The sequence below is a fragment of the Podarcis liolepis genome (assembly GCF_965112155.1).
Source record: "Podarcis liolepis genome assembly, chromosome: 7".
In the NCBI taxonomy this organism is placed as follows: Eukaryota; Metazoa; Chordata; class Lepidosauria; order Squamata; family Lacertidae; genus Podarcis; species Podarcis liolepis.
Genome location: NC_139561.1, coordinates 60,936,682 through 60,961,352, shown reverse-complemented (window position 1 = coordinate 60,961,352; position 24,671 = coordinate 60,936,682). Strand labels below are relative to the sequence as shown.

General features: G+C 44.7%; 2 long non-coding RNA genes across 2 annotated transcripts; both read left to right on the top strand.

The window, feature by feature from the left end:
• The first annotated feature begins 1,226 nt into the window (after window positions 1-1,226).
• LOC310710708 lies at window positions 1,227-13,379 on the top strand. Its single transcript, XR_014528203.1, has 3 exons — window positions 1,227-1,522; window positions 2,843-2,914; window positions 13,305-13,379. It is a non-coding gene; the product is annotated as an uncharacterized lncRNA (long non-coding RNA).
• Window positions 13,380-20,607: 7,228 nt separating this feature from the next.
• Window positions 20,608-23,032, top strand: LOC310710715. Its single transcript, XR_014528211.1, has 3 exons — window positions 20,608-20,656; window positions 21,777-21,852; window positions 22,946-23,032. It is a non-coding gene; the product is annotated as an uncharacterized lncRNA (long non-coding RNA).
• Window positions 23,033-24,671: the final 1,639 nt, after the last annotated feature.

The window sequence follows — 24,671 nt, the reverse complement described above, 5'->3', positions numbered from 1 at the left end:
TCCGCGTCACCCACAGCTGACCTCTGTGGGTGCTTAAGCTGAGGTTTGGAGCAAGACCAGAACCTTTTAACCCCTTCTTGCTTTGCTACCCATGACCTTTGGCCATCAACTGGTGGGTTGAGACCCCCTGGCAGGCTGTAGTTAAGAATGGGCTAATCTGTCCATTTCATTTTCTCTCAGCTTCTCATTTTTCCAACTTAAATTCAGTTTGGCACATTTCTGGATTGGGATGAGTTTCTTGTGCCCACCTGGACCATGCTCTCAAATGCTCATAACTGGCTTCCATGATTCAATTCCCAGTGGTCTATTTCCACCAGACGTCTTTGGGGCTGGGTGATCAGCACTCATTTCAAACTGTTTCTCCTTCACAGATGTGGCAATAGTGGACCAGGACAGTCACAGGCAGCCAAGCAGGAGGAAACTTGGCAATAGCAATAATCGCCCAAAGGTGCTTTTGCCAGCAGGGCCGTCTTTAGCAGATGCAGCGCCGGGGTGCAAATATCCTCCCAGTGCCCCAAAATTACCGTGGATAGTGGGGGGGAGCTGCGGACTGCCAGCCATTGGGGGGCGCAACTCTCCCCCATGCTGCTGCGGGAGAGCAAACATTTGGCTGGCAGGTACGCAGCTTTCCTCCCAAGCCTCTGCTGGAGGAGAGCGATCCCCGCACAGGCTTGGGAGGGAAGCTGCGCACCTGCCAGCCATATGGTTGGCGGGGTGCAGCTTCCATCCTAAGCCTCTGCAGGGATCACTCTCCTCCCGCGGAGGCTTGGGAGGCAAGCTGCACGCCCGCCAGTCATATGGTTGGCGGGGCACAGCTGGCAGGCGTGCAGGGAAAGTGGAGGCCACCAGCAAAGCCACACAGCTCCCCCACTCGCTGGGGTGCCCCTGAGAGGCTGGCGCCCTGGCACGACGCACCACTAAGCCCTATGGGAAAGACGGCTCTGTCTGCCAGTAATGTAGACCACCAAAGAAAATACCCTGTGTTGCAAAACAGAACACTCTGAACAACAACAAGCAACATGGCAGCTAATAATATACTGACAATATTTTTATAACACTATACTGTTTCAAAATTCATAAACAGAAGACATATAATATGTGCATGGAGTCACAAATTAGTAAGAATCAAATAAATATTCCATGAATCGGAATGGTAGGAGTGGTAAGTCACTGTAAAAGATCAGTGAAATGGAGGCAAAATGCCTTTCCAACGTAGTCCAGGCAGTCAAAGAGCATCAATAGAACCTTCACAATGAGTTGGGATGGCTTGGAATCTCATCTTCATAGCAACCATGTAAGCACACATGGCCCTGTAATCAAGAGCAACAGCTTCTGCCACATTTTCAATCAATATACCTAAGAGAGCATTCAAGGCCCAGTGGTGGAAGAGTTGCCTGCTGTTTTACTGGTTCTGCTCCTGTACCTTTCCTAACAGCCTGAGGATGAAACAGCAAAGAGTTTCCCACTTTAAATTTCTGATAACTATCTGCATGCCAAGCTGTTTTAAAGGCACATGAACCAGGCAAGGCAGGGGGTGGAAAGTTGGCAACCGTACATAGTGCCACCTTTTTTATCCAAATTGCCAGAGGGTAACGGAGTGGGATCTAAAATATTGGCGCACTCAGAAATTGGATAACGAAATAAAGGGTTGCTCACAGAGACATCAAAGTACATGCCAGAACATTTGGATAAACAGAGTTGTTGTGTATGAGAGAGAGAGAGAGAGAGAGAGAGAGAGAGAGAGAGAGAGAGAGAGAGAGAGAGAGGTGTTCTTCTACTTAGCAGTGTTTACCAAGCAAAATGCATCCCACCAGCCATTACTGGTGCTTCTAAAAATATTATGTTAGTGCTTGAAATTTACTAAGTGCTGTTCACAGATTAAAAACAAGAAAATTTCTGCCTGCAAACCTACAATCTGAAAAGCATTACATAAAAAGAAAAGAAAACATATTGAAGAGGGAAGCAGAAAAACACATGAGCCAGTCTTACAAACACAGAGTACCTAGCAGCCTGCTTTCCTCTCCAATGATTTTGCATCAGCAACAGGAGGAGGAGGTTTGTGAAACTCTTGATAAGGATGACATGTTTGATTGATGGGTTGCTGTCAGCCCAGCAGGTCACAGCCCAGGCAGGGCCTTCTTCCTAAAGACAGAGGCACTGGGGCTCAGGCTGGCCTGAAAGTTGCAACCTCAAACCGAGAAACCCTTCCCTTCTAATCCCAGATGCCTGGAACCTGACGCTGAGTGCAGGGTTCTGCAGCAAAGGCATTCTGTACATGAACAGAAGGATCCTCTTCATATTCTCATTTCACACTATGACATGTATGACTTCACGGCCAAGGAGAGTGGCCACTCACACACTGCCAAAAACAAGGACAAAAGGAAACATGAATTTTCATAAAAAATGTGTGTGTGCCTGCGTATATGTTTAGAAACAAATTTAGAAATAATTGCCATAATGTAAACAGCAGTGAAGAATGTAACCAGGTGCCCTCTGTGCCCAGCCAAATCAATATGCTGCCCACGGGCTTAGGAACTGCAAGAAGGATATCTTGATGACTGGGCAAATGATATGAAATGTGCCCCTAAGCCATGTTAAAAATCAACAATTGTAGTAAAATAATAGACATTGGCAAATTCATTTTGTTTTATTATAAGGGCTTTAGCACCTTTGTGCACAGCAGACATGTTTGCCCCATTGCTGTATCCTTGGCCTCAGGCATTTTTAATATTTGTTCTGTCTTGTTTTAATTTGTTCATGATTTCGTCCTCTAAAGTGCTTCTTGTTTTCTGTTTTGTTTCAATGAACTCTACAAAACTTTCCTCACTCAAAATGTTTCCAGTATCAGAATGGACCTGTCTGATAATCTGGCACATTTGCCTACAGTGAGAAACATGTGGAGTACAATCAAATGGTAAGGAATAATACTTTGCCTTTTTATCCTAGAAATTACCTCAAAACGAATGTTTTCCTCCAATAATTCAAGGAATTCTTTATATATGTTATGTGATCAATAGTTTACAGTCCTCTTTTTATGACTTCACTAATGGCTGTTGACTTCATTATCATAATGGCTAATCAATTCAATGAGATTTAGAAAAATTCCTGTGCTAGGACTGCTAGCAGTTGCTGTAGAGCATTGAAGAACAAAATTAATTTTTTGCACAAAGCAGGTTAATATCCAACATAACCTTCAAAACATGTTGCCATTTCTCTTTGTGTCTGAATTGCTTTCTGTAGAGAATCATCCCTAAGTCCACCATTTTTAAACTATTCCATTTTAATTATGCATCTCAGTCCAATGTGTTTCTATGACCAACAATTATAAATAATGTTATTCAAATGCTCCCAATCACTGAAACGCTTCCATTTACTGCAAATACGGTATTTGAATAGGTTTAAGGTGTGTTTGCCACAAACAAAAACACAAGGAATGCAAAATAATATCTTAGACCTTTTTCAATATACCAGCTTCTTACAATCAACTGCTTTGCTGTTAGAATTTTTTGGGGGGGAAATACTAGAAACACTGTGTTTGAAAGACTTTAAAAGAGGATGAGACAAATTCATGGGGAATAAATGGTTACTAATCATGAAGGCTATCTTCTCCTTCCACTGTCGGAGGCAGTGTGCTTCTGAATATTATTTGCTGGAAATCCCAAATGGGGACAGTATTGTTGCCCTCAAGTCCTACTTGTGGGCTTTCCATTAGGATTTCGTTGGTCACCACCAGATGGACTAGATGAGCCTTTGACCTAATCCAGCGACAGTTTGCTTCTCGTATTCCACTACAACTTTCTTCAAAAGTAGAGTTCAGCTAGTTAATTCTATGTTTTTTATTTTCCTTTTAGAAAACAATTCCCCAAATGTCTCTGGACCCCTAAAGACTGGTGGTGTTTTGTGGGTTTATTTTGCTGGTTTGAGGGGGGTACATTCACAACCTGTTTGCAAGCATGTCAGAGGCATCTGGCTGGCTACACTTCTGGACTAGAGGGATCATTGGAGTCTTTGGTTTTTGAGTAGAGATTTGGATTCAAGGCCAGGGCTGGCCCAATTCAGGTTGTGATTTCCCTGAAAGTCATCCATGTGGCTATCTTCCCCACCCAGTATTCAGTGAAAATGATGAATGCACAGGGTGAGGTTTTAATTCATTTTAAAAGAAAAACAAAAATTGCATGGTGAGAAAGCACTGGCTGCAACAGTTGGCTGAACAAATGACACAAAATCCTTTGTGTAAACACTTTTCTTCCCCCATTTTTCCTCCTCTTTCCTGGTTACTACTGTAAATTAGAGCCTGTGTGAAGAAAACAACATCTGTTTGGTCTCCTCAGATATGCCGCTTGTAGGAATGGAAAGGGGGAAACACGAAACAGCCATGATGCTCCTATTTCTCCTAAGGACTTTTTTCATTGCTCAAGTTCTTGGATGCCCTGTGCCCTATTACTTCATCCTCCACTCCATCTTTGACAGCCATGAAAGTTCTCCTTCACCTCACAGTTGTTTGAGGCCTAGTTAGGGGAGTGGGCTGAGGAGAAGAAGAGGGAGTTTCTATTTCTGGCAGTTCTCCCAGTCTCCCCTCATTATCTGTGGTGCTTAAAGAGCCCCCAAAGCCATTGCGCTTTTTATTACTTGTAAAATGTGGGATATAAAATCTAAATACCATTTAAAACAGGAGACTTTACTGACAGGATAAAAATTTATGAGGAGTCACACACATAAAATGTGACGCTAGCTGTAGTGGTGGCACACACACATTCAGGGTTCTTGACCTCCCTCAGATATTAATTATCTTCTTTCTCTCCACCCCTTAAACTTGTCATTTTAGCCAAACTAATTGCTGGAGAAGGTTGTCGGTCATATGGAGAAGGTCAGATTTGACCCAAAAACATGAATGTGTGATTTGTAGTGCCTATGATGTCAATGGTCAATGAATCTGAGCTCAGAAATTTCTCCTCAGTGACTGTTGCTATGAAATATTCACTAGATATTCAAATATTTGTCAAAATATGAACCAAATATGAAATTTTGGTGTGGCATTTGATATTCAGTTCTGGTATTTGATAGTACACTATTTGGGGGGGGGATTAATAGTGGTAGTCTTTATATAACTAGTAATATTACAGAGCAACATAAGGCAGGTTCTTCTCCAAGAAGTTCCCAAGCTAAGTTTTGAAAGTGGAGGTGAAGAAGGGAAGAGGCACATGGCAGAACATGTGCAAATACTGTTACAATCCAGCCTTTGCCAACTTTGGCATACAGCTTTGGGCTGGCAAGGGCTGATGGGAGTTATACTCTAAAACATCTGCAGGGCACCAGGTTAGCAAAGGCTGAATTTCACAAATTCAGGCTTTAAACACGCTCAGGTTAGTTTTCCATAAAGGTTGAGAATGAGCTGCATTTGTTTATTTCATTTATACTATAAATCTTACGACACTTCTAAACAGCTTTTGTTATAAAGCAACACTCAAAATAATAAATGGACTTTTCCAGACTGATAAAAAAGACTGATATAACAGCAGTAAAAAAGGCGTAAACAACATTAAAGGCAGGAATTAAAATAAAAGCACATGGAAATAAATCGTTTGTTTATGCAGTCTCTTAAATACGCTTTTTTATTTCAAAATGTGCCTCAGCTTCCTTAGGCAAAACTTGATAGCAACTCTGGGTTGTTGCAGGTGGCTGTTGCCCTCTTGTTTTGCTTGGGGAATTACCAGAGTCATCTGACTGGTCACCTTGGAAACATAATGCTGGGCTGGGCCTGATCCAGCTCCAAGGCTTTTATTTCAAATCCCACTATGAACAGCCCTGGTCTTCTCTACTCTTGGCGCTTCCCTTGAAATCCCTTGGACATTCTCACCAAATTTCGTTTCATGTTTTTGCTCTAGGCAAAATTCAGTGTCATGCTCCAGCACAATCAAACAAATAGGCTAAGGGCCGCCAACTGCCTTTTGAATAATATTAGCTTAAAAGAACTGCATTTTAGGAGGTGGTAAAGTGCAGCTCAAATTCCCCACTGGGTAAAAATGTGAACATCTCATCTTCAGAATTGAAAAACAGAATGATAATTGCCTAAATGCTGCCAATCTTGGGGGTCTGCTAGCTGAACTTTCGCATTTCAGTGAGTGCTTGTATTATGAATGTTACTTGGATGACTGAAATGTTAATGCGTTAAAATGGTTTATCGGGGAGAGTTAGTATTAAAGAGCAAACTTAATTTCAGTATGATCAGAGGCTCCAGAGTGGTGTCCCTAAACTCTTTAAAGGCTTTCATTTAAAAAGTGATTTATGATATAAAACTTAGTTTTATGGGTTATTTTTAATCTGGCCTTCTTAAGATGCTTGAAAGTCAACTGTTGCCTTCCAAAAGCATTGACGTTTACATTTGCACTGTCAATAATCGAAATTAAAAACAGTAGGAGGAGATGCAAAACAGAAAAAATAATGAGAATAGTAATAATCATAATATAATAGTAATAAAGTACATAGGATAATATTTCATTTTGTGTGTGCACCTTTTATATTTGCTTATATTAACAGAATATTCCAACAGTATAAGAGAAATCAGTTTAGGATCACATCTAATAAAATGTGTGATTCTTTTCTCCATTTACTTTCAACTTCTCCCCTCCCCCCAAAGTGCTGGTGCAACACTAGGATATCTGAACCATATTAAGATATGATAGTGTTTATCTGAGCATTTTTAAAAAAGAAAGAAAATAAATGAAAAGCAGTAAGAGGTGCACATATGAAGAAAAACCATAGTTCCAGCAACATAAAAGTGCTAGTATGAAGCTACTCTTAGAAATAGTAACAGGGATCTGGAGTGTGAATGCTGCTTGAAACACAAAGATGCACATGTCTTCAAAACTATCTCTGGATTGTTTTCACCTCCCATATTCCTGTTACACTGAGACCCCTTTCACCTTGAGGATCGTCTGCCTTGAAGCAGCATCACCTCCGACTGCACTTGAGAGTCCAGCCTGAGGCTTCAAGCTGTCACAATGAGGCAGGGTTAAGGCGGCGATGTTCTAGAGAAGTCAGTCCACTGACAGGCAGTTGTGGCCTTGCAGACGCATCATATCAGTACTGGAGCTGCTTGACAGATGAGTCCTGTGGTGGTGGCGGCTGACTGTTGGCAAATGGGTGACAGATGGACTTGTCAGTGTCAAGGTGTCACCTGCTTCTTGTGAGGGATGCATGTGGCTGCCAGGCTAGGAAAACAAGTAGGTATCCCCACATCCTGCAGACAACAACACACAGAGGCATCTATCCCTGACAAATCAAGAGGAGGAGGTGGAGGAGGAGGATCATTTTATACAGAGGAAATCATTTTCCATTGTGCTAGCAGCTAGTTTATAATCCAGTAGAAAGATAGATTATGAATCCAGCAGAGGCCAGCTATCAGCTCTGTTCTAGCACCGGACATCATCAGACTGGACATCATCATTTGGGAAGAGTAATAGAGGAAGATTACACTATGGTCAGTCACCACAGAGGGAGAAATATCTCTCTCAGTACAGGAACTCAAGCTCACCCAATGAAACTGACCAGCAGTGGGCTAATTCTGGACCAAGGAAGTACATCACACAATGTGTAATTGGTTTGTGGGGTTCACTGACACATGATGTGGTGCTGGTGGTAGCAATTAGTTCTGGTGACTTTAAAAAAGGACTAGAGAAATTCATGGAGCAGAATAGGTCTGTCAGCATCCCCAACAGACCCTCTGTTTGTGACCCCTTTCTCTTCAGCACCCACATTTACATGGCAAGGAGACCATGGAAGACTCAACGGGAAGCAGATAGGCTTTGGTTTAGGCCTCCACTGGACCTAAGAGGACAGTGTCCTGGGCTGCTAGAAACCACGAGCAATATACCACACAATGAGATTGTCTACACTGACTGAAAGTGGCTCTCTGGGATTTCAGGCAAAAGGCTCTCCCAGGCTTACCTGGCAATGCTGGGGATTGAACCTGGGACCACCTGCAAGCAAGGCAGATGTTCCACAGCTGTATCTTCTTGGCTGTGTTTTCTGAGCTCAATTCCAAAAATTGGGCCCTGACACATCCCCCCTAAATCAGTGGGCACAAAATGGGGTTTGATGGCTGCCGACTGCACTGACCAGCCCCAGTCCTTCTCTTCACACTTTCCTGACAGTTGCAATGGGGAAATCTCATGGAAGGTCAATCTGAGATGCCTACAACAACAAGAGGGTCACGGATGATGATAGTGGGGATTCATGAAGGGGGCTGGAGCAGCAACAGTGATCTCACAGTGGTGGCAGCATTGTATTCACAGGGATGGGGCACAGTGAGGGGCACTCCCCACTGCAGCACTGAGAAGTTGTGGCAATGTTGGAGATGTTGAGACCACCGATCCAGAGATCCCCTGACCTTCCCAGAGAATGCAGGGCCACAGCTGATGGATAACAGTGACCTGCTGGAAAATGTAGTTTTCTAGGGCACCTGAATCCTTACCAGCACCACCACCCCAGAGTCTTGTCCCTGATATACTGCTGAACCCGTGATAGGGATAGGAAATTTCAGGAATGTGTAATTTTTAGGATGCTTGAACTAAATCCCCAGAGTGTGGAGGGTGCTGTCACTGCAAGACTCAAGGCACTAAGGAGGAGAGGGACAGCTCAATTTAAATTCTGAGCCAAGAACTCTGGGAGTTACATGCCACTCAATCAGAAATGCGGTCAAGCACTGTGAATCTGAAAAGAACATATTCTGAGTTGGCCAAGTTCAAATCTGAGCTGGTGAGTGTGAATTTCAGCAACATCAATACAGGTAAATGCCCCCAGAAGAAAATATTTTTACCTATTGAAAACTAGGTGAGGCCGCGGACCCTGCCTGCGCAACGTTTAGTATTTATGTGGACAGAATATTTCTTTCTGGAGGAGCATTCAGCCTTGTGAGCAAAGTCGTGCAGTTCAAACACAGGGTGGCCATCTCAGTGAAAGCTTGGGCTACATCCCCCCACCCACATGGTTTCTGGCAGCCTTGAGTACTGTGCCTGTGCCATTAAGGCAGGGGTGGAGAACCTCAGACCCAGGGGCTGAATGTAGTGCTGCTCCAAGACTCTCTGCTTCGACCTTGGAAACCTTTCTCAGGCTACACTGTTTCCCCTCAAGTTCCACACCTGCTTTTGCCCAGCTGGAATATGTCTTACAAACCGCGATGCTGTTTGGGTCACATCCATCTTGGATGGATGGATTTCTTGCACCTTTCTTACGTGTCATTCCCATCCATGCCTGCTTTAAGGCCCAATTGAAACTCCCCATAGGATTCTTCCACATCCCTGCTGCCATGCATTGGAAATGGGTGGGGAAATGGAAGAGGGGGCAGGGCAGCAATGGGGAGGACACTCAAGAATCACAACAGGTGGAGCCTATTACGAGTTGAGCCCAAACATCAGGGGAGTTGGTAATGGGCTTGTGGTGAAGAGGAGCTGAACCAGGGAAGTTAAGTTTCTGCCACACTTCAACCGTGTCATGACAACTCTCATCATCAGGCAAACAGAATTGGCAGGTTTTTTATTGTCATTTTTTTTACAACTGTTGACTGGAAGCAAAAATGGGATGCGCTGTGATCCTTCTTTCAAATTCCCTTCAACTCTGTTTGAGGAAAAAAGCCTATCTCCATTCTGGAAAAATAAAGCACAGCTAGAAAAGGAGGCATTCAGCAATCTTGGACCTCATCAAGGTACGGAAGTCATTGTGCAAAGTGTTTTGATCCCTAGAAGTACAGAGATCCATGTAACTATGGAGCCATCCATGTTGGGTCACGTTCATGTCATGGCTACCCTTTTTTGTGCATCTTTAAAGAACCTGGAGAATGTCACCAAACACTACCATGTCCCTAGCTGTCATCTCCTTCTCAAGATCAAATTCCAAAACACGTTGTTCTCTGATGGCAGGGAACATGAATGAGTTTTCTCGCCAAAAGAAGTTAATTAAGGTGTTGCTGTTTGTACTCTACACGATAGAGTGCCTGAGAAGCAGTAATTATATAAAGTGGCTTTCCAGCCCATTTGGAAACATGTAAATAATGCAGGAGGTCTTTCAAAATACCGTCACCCATAACAATAATAATACTAATGGTATGTAAAGAAACAAGCAGGCAATTTGAAACGGAGATGTTGAAGGAAACTCTGTGTCCACGAACTTCCTACAATCAGACATAATAAATTTTTGGCCTTGCCGTGGCATTTTTGAAATGCAAGAACAATCTCTCCCAAGACATATAGTACTAGAATAAACATGATATTGTTGCACGCCACCCCAATCTCTGAGAGGTCTGAGATTCCAGGGGTTCCAGGCACTCACCCAGGGAAGCCCATGGTGAGATACAAAGTGTGTCTCTGCACAGAAGTGCAATATGCGAACTCTAGATGCAAATACACAAATACACACACATTGATATCATTGTTGGCATCCATCTGTCTCGAGACAATGGAGTGCACCTCTGGGGGTGAAGTCAAACCACTGGAGAATGGCAGCAACTGCTGTGACTGCAGAGACTGATAACTCATAACTACTGCCTCCGGCGTTGTTTTTGCTGCGTTAGCAGCACCAAAGAGACCTCTCTGGGGCGCAAGCCTGGGCAATGTGTATGGAGGTCCTGGGCTGCCCAGACGACAGGACCTCCCTCTCGGCATCACTGATGTGGTCCAAAGAAAAGCAGACCAAAGCATTTGGCACCAGCTTGGCCACAGGAGATGCCGGAAGGAGGCATTCAAAACACCATGCAACTATCTTAAGGACTCCACTCCAGATTTGTATAGTGTTTATTCCCTAGACTTTTCTTCTCCTGAAGATGTCCCACAAGGCAGTGGGTATGGATTTTTCCTTGGGATTTACTCCCAAATCCTTTAGCATGAATGAATATAGCCACAGCAGAGGTTTAGGTTCAGAGTTTTCCTTCTCCTAGATGGGCTACCTTCCCAGGTTGATGAGCCCCATCTGCCCCTCGCTTCCCTCTACAGCTATGCCAGAAGGAACATGGCGTGTCCCCCACCAGCGGTACTACCCCTCCACTAACACCCCATAAATCCCATGCACATCATACTGTGAGCATTTTTACTGTGTATTTTAATGTTGAGGGGGAAATTGATCAGCAACACAGCTGGCAAAGTTACAGGTATTTTGCTCCTCATGATTACATTCAGTCCTAATGGCAGGACTTAATATGTGCATCAAAACATGAAGTTTTAATTAAAATAGAGTGCCTCTGAGCATTTGCAGAGAACCATTTCATGGAGAACCTCAGGGAAACCAAGTTTGTTGTTTTTTACCAGCTTCCTACCTTTGTACTTTCAGATGTTTTCCTCTTCAAATAAAACAGCATATTTAAAAGGTAGTAATTACTTTGCAGTTACTCAGAACGCTTCTTTGTAATTTCCTTACTGTTGTCTTCTAGGCATTTGGATGTACCTCAGTTTCTCCTATAAAATGAAAGCATCTGTTTATCAGAATGTATTTTTAAAAGAATAGGGAAGTGTAGAACATTCAAATCTGGAGGTCAAATTAACTCGGAATTTTACAAGAAAGGAAAATGGCTCCCTATGCCATGGGCAGACTAGATTCATACCTGGGTTAATTACAAGGTTCTAAATGTAAATGTCCATTTTATAACCATAACTTAGGGCATAGAGGTACGCAGCCAACCTACTTTGCTCTCAGGAAAATGCTGACAGATAATAAAGAAGAAGAAACAAAAAATGTACCCTGTAATAGCAGAATCTCTTGAGTGCAGTCCCACTCTTAGGGGGTTTTTTGGCGGGGGAATTGAGCCACAAAGAAAGCAAGGGACAGGTTTTTTAAAAGCCAGTCAGAGAAGATATGGTTTTTCTAAGATTAACTTTTTCTGTCCTACATGATAACAAATGCTGATTTTAATCACTCTACATACTGAGGCATTAGTTAACGAAGAAAGTCAGGATTTTTAATGTCACCCTGAGACTGGTCTGGCCAAAAAATAACTCCGTCGCTAGATACATTCCAGCCTACCAAACTGACCCAGTCAGGTGAGTGAGAAGAGCTAGTAGCCACCAGCCATCAATGCTCATGTAAGCATCAGTAATCTCTTTAACTGAAGAAAAGCCTAGAGGATATGCCTACCCCTTGCTTGACAGCTATAAAAAATACTATCCCTCTGTGTTTTGTTTGTTGGGCTCTCTTAAGTGCTGAACCAAAAAGCCTTTGGCGGGGGGGGGGAGCATTGAGGCCAGGAAACTGGAACAGAACATCCTGATGCTGCTTCAGATGGAGCTGCTTACGCAGAGCAAACAGCCTGGAGCAGGAGGCTGGGCAGAGCAACTACTGTACGACAAGCACCCGTGAAATCCACTCTGGGGATTTCCAAGTTCCATCACCAGCTCCTCATGTTCCAAGCCGACATGGAGATCAGGGTTTTCAATGAATGTTTGATGTGTTGTGTGTGAAATAAATACCTTTGATCCACAAGAAGCTACAAAAGCAAATTACACACCGAAAATCGCATTAACAAAGAGAGCAACATAATCTGGCCTTGCCCTCTCACAGGTGGGTGCTAAGCCATCCCATTTGTCAGCATCTGTAAAATGTCCCCATCAGCTCAGGTCCCCCCCCTCACCACTTCTGCCCCCGTGCAATATGAAGTGTAGGTGGGTTTCCACAAGGCAAGACACAGTGATAACAGCAATAACCTTTATTGCACTAACAGAACTGGACAGCAGGGGCAAAGCAACTGCTTATATACATTTCTGAAGGCCTGGGCCACTCCCACTCCCAACGTGATTGGCTGCCTAAACTTCCAAGCTGCAAATCGTAAGGGCCAATGGCAAAGGCCCAAATCCTGAAATGGTCTGTGATTTGGATATCATGTATCAAATCAGAACACTGGGGCTAAGAATCCTTAGTCCAAGCTCAAGCTCAGGCAAACACAGACCACTGAATACGTAACACAATACACTCCCACCTACCACCATTCCACCGGTGGCCCTGATGCCCAGCCCCACACACATTCAACTAGCCAGTGGGGTGCCTGCAGGCACACAAGTGCCCACAGAGGCCTTCTCCGGCACCTGCAGCAGCACTTTGTCCCACAATCCTCTCTACCTGCTATGTAGGCTGAGATATGTGCTTGGTTTCAGTGTGTGTGTGTGTGTGTGTGTGTGTGTGTGTGTTGTGTCCACAACAGCCTCTCCGGTTTGCAAATGAGCCCAAAACAATTGGTGACCACTGGAAAATTGGACCATTGTGAAAATTGGACATGTAAGAATTTGGGGAGGCAATGGCTGGAGACAGTGCCATTTTCTTTCTAGGGAAAAAGGTGCTAGAACTCACTGCATCATTTGCCAACCCAGACGACGGGACCACCCTCTTGAAACCAAAATCACAGTAAGCTCGCTGCTCACTACTTGCCCCCACCCCCACCCACTTAGGCCACTTCAGCCACCGTTCTGTGCACCTCACCAGTGAGGGACTACCTTTACTTGCTGAGAAACTTCATGGACAAAGCAGTGCAAAAAAAAGTGCTGGAACTGTGCTCTGGGATGTTCTGGCAGAAAAAGGCCCTATCCTCAGAGACCAGGGTTCAAATCCCCACTCAGGCATGAAGCTCACTGGTCTACCTTGGGCCGTTTACTCTCTTTCAGCCTAATCTACTTGCAGGGTCATTATGTGGGTAAAATGAGGATGTTGATAACACCTTAAGCTCCTTGGAGAAGAGGTAGGACACCATGAAATAGTCACTTTTTGTTAGTCCTGTAGAAGAAAAGGAATAATGTACAGATTAAGAGGTGCTTGCTCAAAGGCCTTTTGGAGACCCAGTTATCACGCTCTACCATCCCCAAATGAGACAGGTAGAATGTGTTCCACCTGGCCTCCCTATCTCATCAGCCTCCCACCAGCTCCATTTAATCCTTTTCTTTCATGTGAGAAAAAGACCTTTTGTTTATGGGTATCTTTTATTGTTTCTCCCAATGATCTTGATTTCTAACATCCAGTATTCATAGGCATTTGGGAAAGAGAAGGCAGATTAGTCCCTGTTAAATTGAAACCAGTTATGATGGCATAAAGTTGCAAACACCCATGTAGAGTCATCTGTTGCTTTTAATTGGATCCCTGCACTGTTATATTCCCTTAGTTAACATCTCTGGTGGTTCTGGCTCTGCTCTGAGAGAGTCAGAAACAGCCATTTCTCTTTAAGCCAAGCATAGTTTTATTTAGGAACTGACAGCTCCATTCTGAAAATCTGTGGTCTTAATTTGGGGCTTTAATTAAAATGTAATTGGAATTTCCTACCACCACTGTAGGGGGAACCCTCATGCTCACTTTACTGTCCCCAAGGCAAGGCACAAGAGGCAGAGGTAGCAGCAGACTGGGGAACTGTAGAAATGGGGAAAAACTGAGGTGGGAAAAACATTAGTTCTGAAGAGGAATGTCAGTGAATGATGATGAGAACACAAAAGGAAGTGGAAATTGTTGTAGTCCTCATGTTCGTCTACAGTTAGAATTGGAAATCAGTCAAGAGAATGCTCCTGTCATTCACTCACATTTTTAAATCTGCAAACAACATGTTGTTGTTGTTACTATTATTATTATTATTATTATTAGTTCCTTTATATTGAAATGAACATAAGTTACATAAATAGATATATGACACGTTAATTTGCAACCAGCAATATGAATAATATAGTGCTTGGAAGAAACCAAACTGCAGCAGAATGGAAACAGCACTTATTGTGATGAATACAGGTCAAGATGGAAATCACTCCCTTCTTCCATTCCTAGTTCTGAGGTAGCAAAGCTGGTTCAGTGGACAAACCAACTCCTCACATATCCCTCAGCTCTCAGGAGAAGACCTGCTTTTCTCCTCTCAGAACTCACCTAAATATTTGTGGAGAAAGAAGTGCTTGGGCACTCTGAAAGATTAAGAAACTTCAGAATAATTGCCCCTGAATAAAGTCCATCCATTCCAGCTCACCTCCATCTGTATTCCTGAATCTGAAAGGTCCCCTAGGGGACTGTAAGCAAGATCCTTCAGTTACATGTTGACACCTGGGCAGAATATCCCAAGGAGCTCACCAAGAATGGGGCCTGCACACCTGGAATGGAGTTTCCATAGGCTAATGAATAGCTAAGGCATGATATTTCCCTTCAAGCTCTCTTACCCACAAGATCCAGCCCATCCCCCAGGCGCCAGAGATGTGACTCGCTGATAGTTCCTTCCAGCATCATCAGCTGCCACCAGTAACAGGCTACAAGGCTCAATGGCTTCAGGAAAATGCCTTAGTTCATCTGCTTTGCATGCATCTGCTTAGAGCATCTGCTTTGCATGCAGAAGGTCCCAGGCATTTCCAAATGGAACTGAGAAAGACCCCTGGAGGAGTATTGTTGCCAGTCAGTGTGGAAAATGCTGAGGTGGATGGACCAATTGTCTGACTTAATGTAAGGCAGCGTCCTGCATTTCCTGGGGGGGAAATGGCATCCCCCTTTCACGCCAAACACAACAATGAAAATGGATAGCGATGAAAGGCCCAAGAAACTGAAAATGGAGCTGGATATATTTAAGTTAAGATATATTGTGCCATTCGTTTTAAATCAGCACCTCAGCGGTGGTTTATTGGGGTCAGAAGGGCAGACATTAAGTAATTCTATCACGCTTTTCAGTGCACAAATGGCTTACGGTTATGTCACACATCTTCAAAACAGGCCTGTGAGGTAGTCATTGAAAGTGACGGCGTTCACATCACCCATTCAGTTCACATTCCTGAAAGCTGAGATGCTCGGATGAGCTGCCTGCAGCCACAGCAGGGGCTGAAGCCTGCACCAAGGGAGGACGGGAGGCATGCAAGCCTGCTGAGCCAGCTCCCCCCTCTCAATCCTCACCGCAGCCATCAAGTGAGCATCCTTATTCCCTCACTGTCTCCACTCCCAGCAGAACTTTAATCTTGGCTGGACCAACCACTTCTCTGTACTGGATAGTGCGGGAAAGCAATTAGGTGTGGGGTGAACAATAAGGCTTTAGGCAGACTCAAAACAAAACAAAATTCGGTTCTACTAAACGTTGCATAAGAAGAGCCTTGCTGCTGGATGAGACTTATCTAGTCAAGCATCCTTTTGTCACAGTGGCCAACCAGATGCACCTCTGAGAAACCCACAAGTGGGACAAAAGTACCATAGCTCTCTCCCCACTTGTTGTTCTCAGCAACTGGGATTCAGAGGCATATTGCCTCTGACAGTGGTAGGGAAACATAGCCATCCTGGGGAGTAGCCATGGATGGTCTGTAGCCTCTACGCATTTGTCTAATCTCCCTGTCCAAGTTGGTGGCCATGATTGCAACCCATGGTAGCTGATTCCACATTTCAACTACAAGTGCCTCGCTTTGTTTGCCCTGAATCTTCCAATATTCAGCTTCATGGAATGGCCCCAAGTTCTGGCATTAAGAGACAAAGAAGACAGCTTCTCTCTATCTGCCTTTTCCATAATAATGGAAAAGCCATGCCATAATAAGGTTTGTATATAACAGCCATCTGAAGAGTTATTGTGATTATATTGTAGAGGGGAGGGGATAAAAGCATTTGAAGCGTTAGGCACAAGTGCAAACTAAAATAACTTAAGAAAAGGCATCATTCAGAACCTAGTCTGGACCATTTCCCTACCCAAGTCAATACTTAGCAGTAAAGCAGTTCCCACTGTCTCAATGTCCAGTTCCTGGAATCTAGATCCACTACAGCCTCCTCCTCCTCCTACTTCTCATTCATAACTTCTCACACCCTCCAGTCACCCGGATTGGTACATTTCTTAGGGTTGGCACAAAGAAAACCCTTCCAAAACAGTCCATGGTCATCACTGAGGAGAGCCACCACCCAGATAATTTCCATAAAAATAGGAAATCTGCCTGGTTAAACTTCTCCAGTTGATTTGACCTCTTTTTACAAGCAGAGTCATGGGGGGGGGGTCCTTGAGGGATTGACCAACTTTTCATACCAAGTGAGCCACAAGAGTCCTACAACATGGAACCATCAGGCCACACACTGCCTTGTTGCGGAGGAGCAAGGAGTGGTCGTTACCCCCCCCCCCAGCCCTCATGCTGCCTTTCCCAAGCCAGATAAGTGAGGTGCCAGGTTTTGGGAAAGAGACACAAGGCTCTGACAAGGTCCTAGAGCCCTCCCAACTTCTTCCCAAAGCTGGGAAAGTGCTAACTAGGCTTTGAGGAAGACAATGGAGGACTCTGGGACCATATCGGAGCCCTCATGCCTCCTTCCCAAAGCCAAGCGCTTTGTTTACCTGGCTTTGAAAAGGCAGTGTGAGGGCTGCCAAAAAGTTATTGAGGGCTGCATGTGGCCCTTGGCTAGTGTGTTGGACAGCCCTGATCACATACCCCCCAACATTTTTCCAATGAAAATAGGAACGTTCTTTTCTATATCAGGAAGCTTCTCCCGCATTTGATCTCCCAAACACATAAGACATTGTATACTCATCTACATCGGTCACCTTGAGCCAATGACAACCTCTCTACCTCACCTACCTGACAGGGTTGTTGTAAAGAAAAAATGTGCAAGGGAAAGGATAGTGTGCAACACCTTCTACAGATAAAGGAACCAATATTCCCCTTGTTCCCCCCAAAATGGCTGGCTGCAGAAGCCTTGCAACTGAAGAATTTAAAGTGGATTGGTTACCTTTTCCTTCGAAATTATAGGAAGGGCTTTGTATGCCAGCTTCAACATTCCCTCCATTTGGTGTGGGTATCTTATTTTCTGGATAATCGGGACTCCGTTTTTACACCCAAACACCGCTTCTAATTGTTCTACAAGATGTGGAGTGTAGAAAAAAGAAAAAGCGAGACATTCTGGGATCAGAAACCAGAACGGCTTATGTAATTCCGTGACCATCCCTGGAAAATCAAGACACTTGGAGGGTATGTGATCCAGAAGAACCAACCTCCATCTCTCTACAATATATAAATTGGGGTGGGGGCACTGTTTTCTCCCCTAAAAGTGCATCAGTGAACATTTTGTGAAGTTCTGATTAGGAATAAGCAGACAAAACAACAACAACACAGTCTCTCTCTCAGATTTTCAGATGTAGGCTGAATTGAAAAAGAGTGAATGCAATTGTAACCTCAAATCATTTCTATATGGATTTTCCTTTCCTCATCTTCCTGGAATAAAACATGCCCTCCCCTGTGCTCTAAGCTGCATTGCTAAGCTACAAGAAGCTTAATATGAAAGAGGATGAAGGCAGCGGAGAGAAAGAGAGGTCCAGACGATGGAACACCAAGCTACGCTACATTGCCAGTCCCAACCTGCTCTGGATGTGTTTACTTTCTCAAAGTCCATCCATAATTCAACGGCTTCATTAATTCTCTCACCAAGACGCAGCGCTTCTGACTTTCAAAAAGAAGCTCTCATCCCACTAATCGCCTCCTATCCCCGCTCCCTTTGTGAAGAGTGAGAGATTAAACGCAGCCTCTGTCACAACTCTGGGCTGCACGCGTGTGATTCACAAAGCACAAATCAAAGCGGCACACACATCCACACACACGCAACCTTGAAACGCCGAGCAGTTGGCTGGGACAGAATAGAGGGGAACGGGTGCCAAAGGGCCTGGCGCAAAGCAGGCACATTCGGGAGCAGGAAGGAAGGAGAAAACAACAGTTGACTCCACAGTGCTCGGTGGCAAATCCATTTGCCATCGCAGCCCCTTTTAACTCTGAGATCACCAGTTGTGACCTACAGAAGCCAACTGGGAGAGTGCTGTGTTGGCATAACACGGAGGGAGAGCATGGCTCAGTTGCAGAGCTCATGCACTTAGGTTCAGTCTCTGGCACCTCTGGTTAAAAAGAGTTTACATAGTAGCCAAGTGTCGGGAAAGACCTGTCTCACCCTGAGACCCTGGAGAACCACAGACAGCCAGAGGAAGCAATTCCAGGCTAAGTAGAAAATTACCCCAGACTGGTAAAAGGCAGCTTCCTCTTTGTAGGTCCTCTGCAGGAAGTTTAAAAGATAACCTTCATGGAATTTGGCAGGAGGTCTTCACACAGCTCTGCTTGCCTGAATGTGAAATCCAAGGTGAATTTAGAAGGCCCTTTGTGGGCGAAACATCTGTAGGTGTTTTGAGGGGAATTAAAAGAACGTTGATAAGAGCAGCAGACTGTTTCAGCAGGGGAGGAGCAAGAGAAGAAAACCAGAGGTTAAGGGGGCATTCTTAGCACAACAGGTGGAGTGGGGAAGGGCTGTAGCTCAGTGGTGGAGCATCTGCTTTGCATACAAGACGTCCAAGGTTCAATCCCCAGCATCTCCAGGAAGGACTGGGAACACACACACCCCGGCTGAAATACTGGAGAGCTGCTGCCAATCAATGTAGACAATACTGAGCAATTGCATTGTTACAAAGGTTGGGCATCACCCTCACTCTGTGCAAAGCACTAGCAAGATTCCAGAGGTTCTTGCTGGTATTTAGCATCTGGTATGTTGAAAACCATAAAATCACTGAAAGAGTGCTGACTGATTAAAGAAAAGACTCCATTTGTTTCAAAACTCTAAAGTCAGGATGGTAGCTCAGTAGCAGAACATATGCACTGCATGCAGAAGGTCCATAGGTTCAATCTTTGGCAATGGCAGATAGAGCTGGGAAAGACCCTCTCTTTAAAACTCATGTAGATCATGGGTGTGGGGGATAGGGGCAATCCAAGGTGTTTTGGGACCTGAGCTGAAATGTCCTGCTGTCACCTCAGCAATTGGCTTTGTGGGGGGACTCAAGGAGAAGCCCTTGTGGAATCTCTGCCCCAACCCCGGGCAGAGGAGAGGGGTCTCCTGTCAGGCAGTGGGGCTTTGCTATTTCCTGGGCAGCCATTCCACCCGCCTCTTGAGCAGGCCAGCTCTTGGTGGGGGACTTTTTCCACCTGGGGACCAAACTCCCTCCTGGGCAACTCTCCACAAGTCAAATGCAAGTGGTGGGCGGGGCCAGAAACAAAAAGTGGGTGGAGCAACAAGTGTAAGTTTCACATTTGAAAAGTCAGCTAGTTTCTACTCTGTCCTCTATTCGGACAAGGAAGAGTTCAAGGACATACTCCCACTAGGCAAAAACACTTGTAATGCAAAGCAGGGCCTGTGAGGGGTGTGGCCTGTGGAGGGTAGGTGTGGCCTGGAGAGAGCTCACAGGGCCAGATAGAGACGTCTTGACAGAACTAGATGGAGCAATGGTCTGACTCAGGCTGTACACATGTTACCACCTACTCCAGCTCCAGCATACTCCCACTGCTGGTATTTGAAGCCAAGTACACATGATGTTACCCACAACCCAAAGGTATCCTTGAGCTTCTTGGAAAATACCACATTCTGCTTCCTAACCTGAAGCCATGGGAGGTCAGCACCAGCTTGCTGAAGCTCCTGGGAACCACACAAATACCTCCTTGTGCTCCATGTTGGAAGAAAGGTGGGATAAAAATGTAATAGCAATGCTGATAAATAACTCATAAACTGGGGATTTCTGGCTTCATGCAGTAGCTTTAAGGGACGACACTTCTCAATTATTGTGATTCTTTTTAATAAGGGGCCAAAACGATGACTTCCTGCTTGCCAAACATGATGCAAACAGAATTCTTTTTTCACAGCTCCTGTTCATTTCGCTGAGACTAGAACAGAAGTTCCCACTGGTTTATGCTCAGTGAATCTACATCTCTGTTCCCTATCCATAAACTCTCTCCAGAAAAGGCTGCTTGTTCTCCTTTTTCATAGACCACGGTATTTTGTAGTCAGTATGTGTGAGCATGTGGCACCAGGTTTTCTTAATAACGCAAATTCCTCTTAAATTCTAAGGGGGAGAGTGCAAAGATAGCCTCATGAAGATGTGTGCTAATCAGTGATGTCTCCACCAAATTTGAGGAGCTTGTTTTATTTATACATTATATTTAAATCCCCCTTCACACACACCTGTCTTCCAAGGAGCACAAGGTAGCATACCTGGTTTTCCACTCCCTGTTCTATTTTCACAACAATCCTATGAGGTAGGTCAGGCAGAGGGTGGGGGAGTCCAAGGCCATCCAGAGGCAGTCTTGCCTTACTCTAGATGTGAATAGGATCACCACAGTTCTGTGTACACATTAAACCTTTAAAGCACATTCTTTCCCTCAAAGAATTCTGGGCACTGTACTTTACCCCTCACAGAGTTACAACCCTTAACAAACTACAAGGTCCAGAATGCTCTGAGAGAAAGAATGTGCTTCGAATGTGCTTTAAAGACATATTACTGTGTTTATTGTTTAACCTGACAAAGCAGAGTAAATGGGAGTGCTCTAGTTGTAGCTAGGAAGATGTGCAGAAATGTTAGGCTGCCTCCCCCCCCCCAACAGAAGCCCTAATCAAACCCAATAAAACCCACAATCAAATCAGGCAGCCGACCAGCGGACGGATGGTGTCTATTTAAATTTTTCATTAAAATTGTTTTCTAGCTCCGTTGAGCTTGAACAAAAGGAGTCAGTTCCTCCCCTTCGCCACCCCTCCCTCCAACCTGGTCCCTCTCCTTTTCTCCTGCCTTTAATCGCAGCCCTGTTCATCAGGGATTAATGATTCTTCTTATCGGACTCCAGGAGAGATTTGTTTAAAATATCACCTTGCGAGACACCTCCAGAGCGAGGCATGAGCTGCCTATTATGGCTCCAGTCTCAGGAAAACGAGACAGCGAGGGGAGGAACCTGCCATGCTCCGACGGCGACAAAACCCTAATTTCCCATAAATTACTTTGGGCTCCTTTGAATTGCTTTTAAACAGCCATTTCTTTCTCCCAGGGGCTCCTATTGATGGGGGCAGATAATCTCGATTGAGGAGGAGACATGTGGAAATTAGTGCCTCCGTCTCTGTCAGGTGGGGAGGGTTCTTTTTTGTTGTTGTTGAAAGCACCAACTGTTCTCATACAAACTGAGGGGCAGATACAAGAAGTTAATAATGCTTGGAAACTGCAACATGCACACACAGGAAATTTCGCTACTTATCAAAATGTACCTCTGAAGTGGGGGGGGGGGGTCTCAAACCAAGCTGCAGGGCAACAGCAATCAGACTCTTCCCCCATCCCTTAATCCTTCCATCATATCCCCACTGCAGCTTGCACACAGGAGAAACTGCAAGCCTGATTTCTGCTGTGCTATAACGCCATCACTGCACATGGCCAAAGTGCAGAACTGCAGCTATCAGCCCAGCAGGTGTCACAAAGAGCCCATCAAGTCCCATCTGCCCTATAAAGCTGCCCTCCAGGTATATTGGACTCCAACTGCCCAGCCTCTGTAGCCAGGGGTTCAGGATAAATCAGAGCTGTAGTCCAACATCATCTGGTGGCCACAATTCACACACCATACCTTTAAAGCACATTCAAAGCACGTTGTTTCCCTCAAAGAATTGTGGGTACTGTAGTTTACTCCTCACAGTTACCATTCCCAGCAACCCTTAACTAACTACAATGCCCATAATTCTTTGAGGGGCAAAGGTTCTTTGAATATGCTCTAAAGGCACAGTGTGTACACAGCCACCGTTTCCCCACTTCTATTGTCCTGTCTGGTGAAAAGGTTCCACCGCTTGTGGTTTCCATTTTTGCTTTAGGCGAAATGCAGTGACACTCCCCCCAAAACAAAAGGGATGTCTGGGACCACATCAGAGAAACTGCCAAAATTATTTAAGTTTCCTTTGAAATTCCTCTGAGGAGAAGCTCTCAGTTAAATCCGCCAAGTGAGAAACCTTCTATCTCTTGGCACAGCATGACAGCCCTGCAGGGTGGACACAGTTCAGTTTCTCTGCAAGTTGTAGTAGTGGAGGGAACGGTATTCTATTGTTAATTTCCTTGGTTTGATGCCGCTGAGTGTGTATACGAGCTTCCATGTCAGGAGGAACTCTACTTGCCAGCCATCCTCTTGGCACCTTATAAAAAGGAATCACAATAATTGAAAAATGTGGTCCTTCCTGCCAGTTCCGTTGTAGCTGCTGCATGAAAAGAGGGGGGAAATGAAGAGGAGACAAAGGCATTGCTTGCAAGCATGACAACAGCGACATCCACATTCCTTCACACACTTTCCCACTGCCAATCTTGGTCCTGACCTCCAGTGATCATCTCCAGATGTGTTCTTGAAGCATGAATGAGCTGATTCCTCCTAAGGCTCTTTCCATCTTAAGGTACATCCTTGGGGCTGTTTCACACATGACAAAGTGCAAACCCATATTTTTCACTAAGCATACTCTCAAAAGCAGGCATAGGCAAACTCAGCCCTCCAGATGTTTTGGGACTACAATTCCCATCATCCCTGGCCACTGGTCCTGTTAGCTAGGGATGATGGGAGCTGTAGTCCCAAAACATCTGGAGGGCTGATGTTTTCTTCGGTGTTTGACTGAAAAAGTAGCACGCAGAGAAGGTTGACCAATTTGCGGGGGTAGTCAGTCACAGTGTCGGAATCCTTGGGCAGCTGCTAGGGGCCCTGTCCAGCAATGTCCAATAAATTATGGGGGAAACAAAATGGTAGCCAGCAGGTGTCTGCCTCTCATTAGCTCTGCAGCTCCATGCAGTTGAAGAGAAAAACAGCTACTCTACAATGCTAGAAGTTAGCCTCCACACAAACAATCATAAAGAGGACCACCACATAGGAAGGGGCCCACTAAAGGCGCTTTGCCCCTTAAGGCTTCGAACTGTCCATATTATGGCTAGATGAGTCTATTTTCTTTGTCTATTGCTATAACATGGTTGATGTCCACAGCCATTTACAGCGGGGGTGATGTTCTGGATCTGATGGGACTCCAGCTCCCACCAGCTCCAGCCAGCAAGGCCAATGTTCAGGGATGATGACATCTGAAGGGCCACAGGTTTCATGATACTGCAGAACAAAAGCAGAACAAAACCAAGCCAGCATGGCTCAGCAGGCATGCAGTCTAAAGGCATAACATGTTTGTGCTTTCCCTCCGTTGTGTTTTTGTGACTAGGCTTGGAAGTTTTCTCCAGCTATGTGGCTCTTTACTAGCATACCTGCTGCAGAATGCTTCTCTACTTTAGATCAAATGTTGGCAGGGCAAAAGGTGGGGGAGCCTAAGTTGTGAAAATGAGGCAGGTGCCCGCATTCTAAGTCCTACATCCTGTTTCCTCAAGTTCTCACTAACAAGAAAGGCACAAATACTGGGAATAAAGTCCACCCACTGATCTTTGTTTCTAGTATCCAACACTCAATAACAGATATACTGCCTCTGAACTTGGAGGTTCCATTTGACCTCTCATGGGTTAACATCTCCATGGATGTGTCTTTTTTTAGGCCATCTAAGATCATATCTTACTTGGTGGAGAATTTCATAAGGAATTACACAATGTCTGAAGGAGTGTTTCCTACTGTCCTGTCATGACTCTGCCATCAATCAACTGCTCCAGGTGATCCTAGCACATCTGGAAACTGGTCCAATGAAATCAACTTCAAGGGCTGGCCCCTGATGAAGAGAAATCCTGTCACCCCTCCATAACCATTGTGGTTGCTTTCACAAATAGTGCTAATAATGTATTTTCATCTGGAAGTCATTACTTCCGAGCACTGTTGTTGGAGGAGAAAAAGTGTGGTGTTAAGGGAACTGTTTTGAAATCAAACATACATTTTAATCAGTCTAACTTCTTCTAGAACCAGCCTGAGGGGAAATCGAAAAGGTGACACCATGGAAATAAAAAT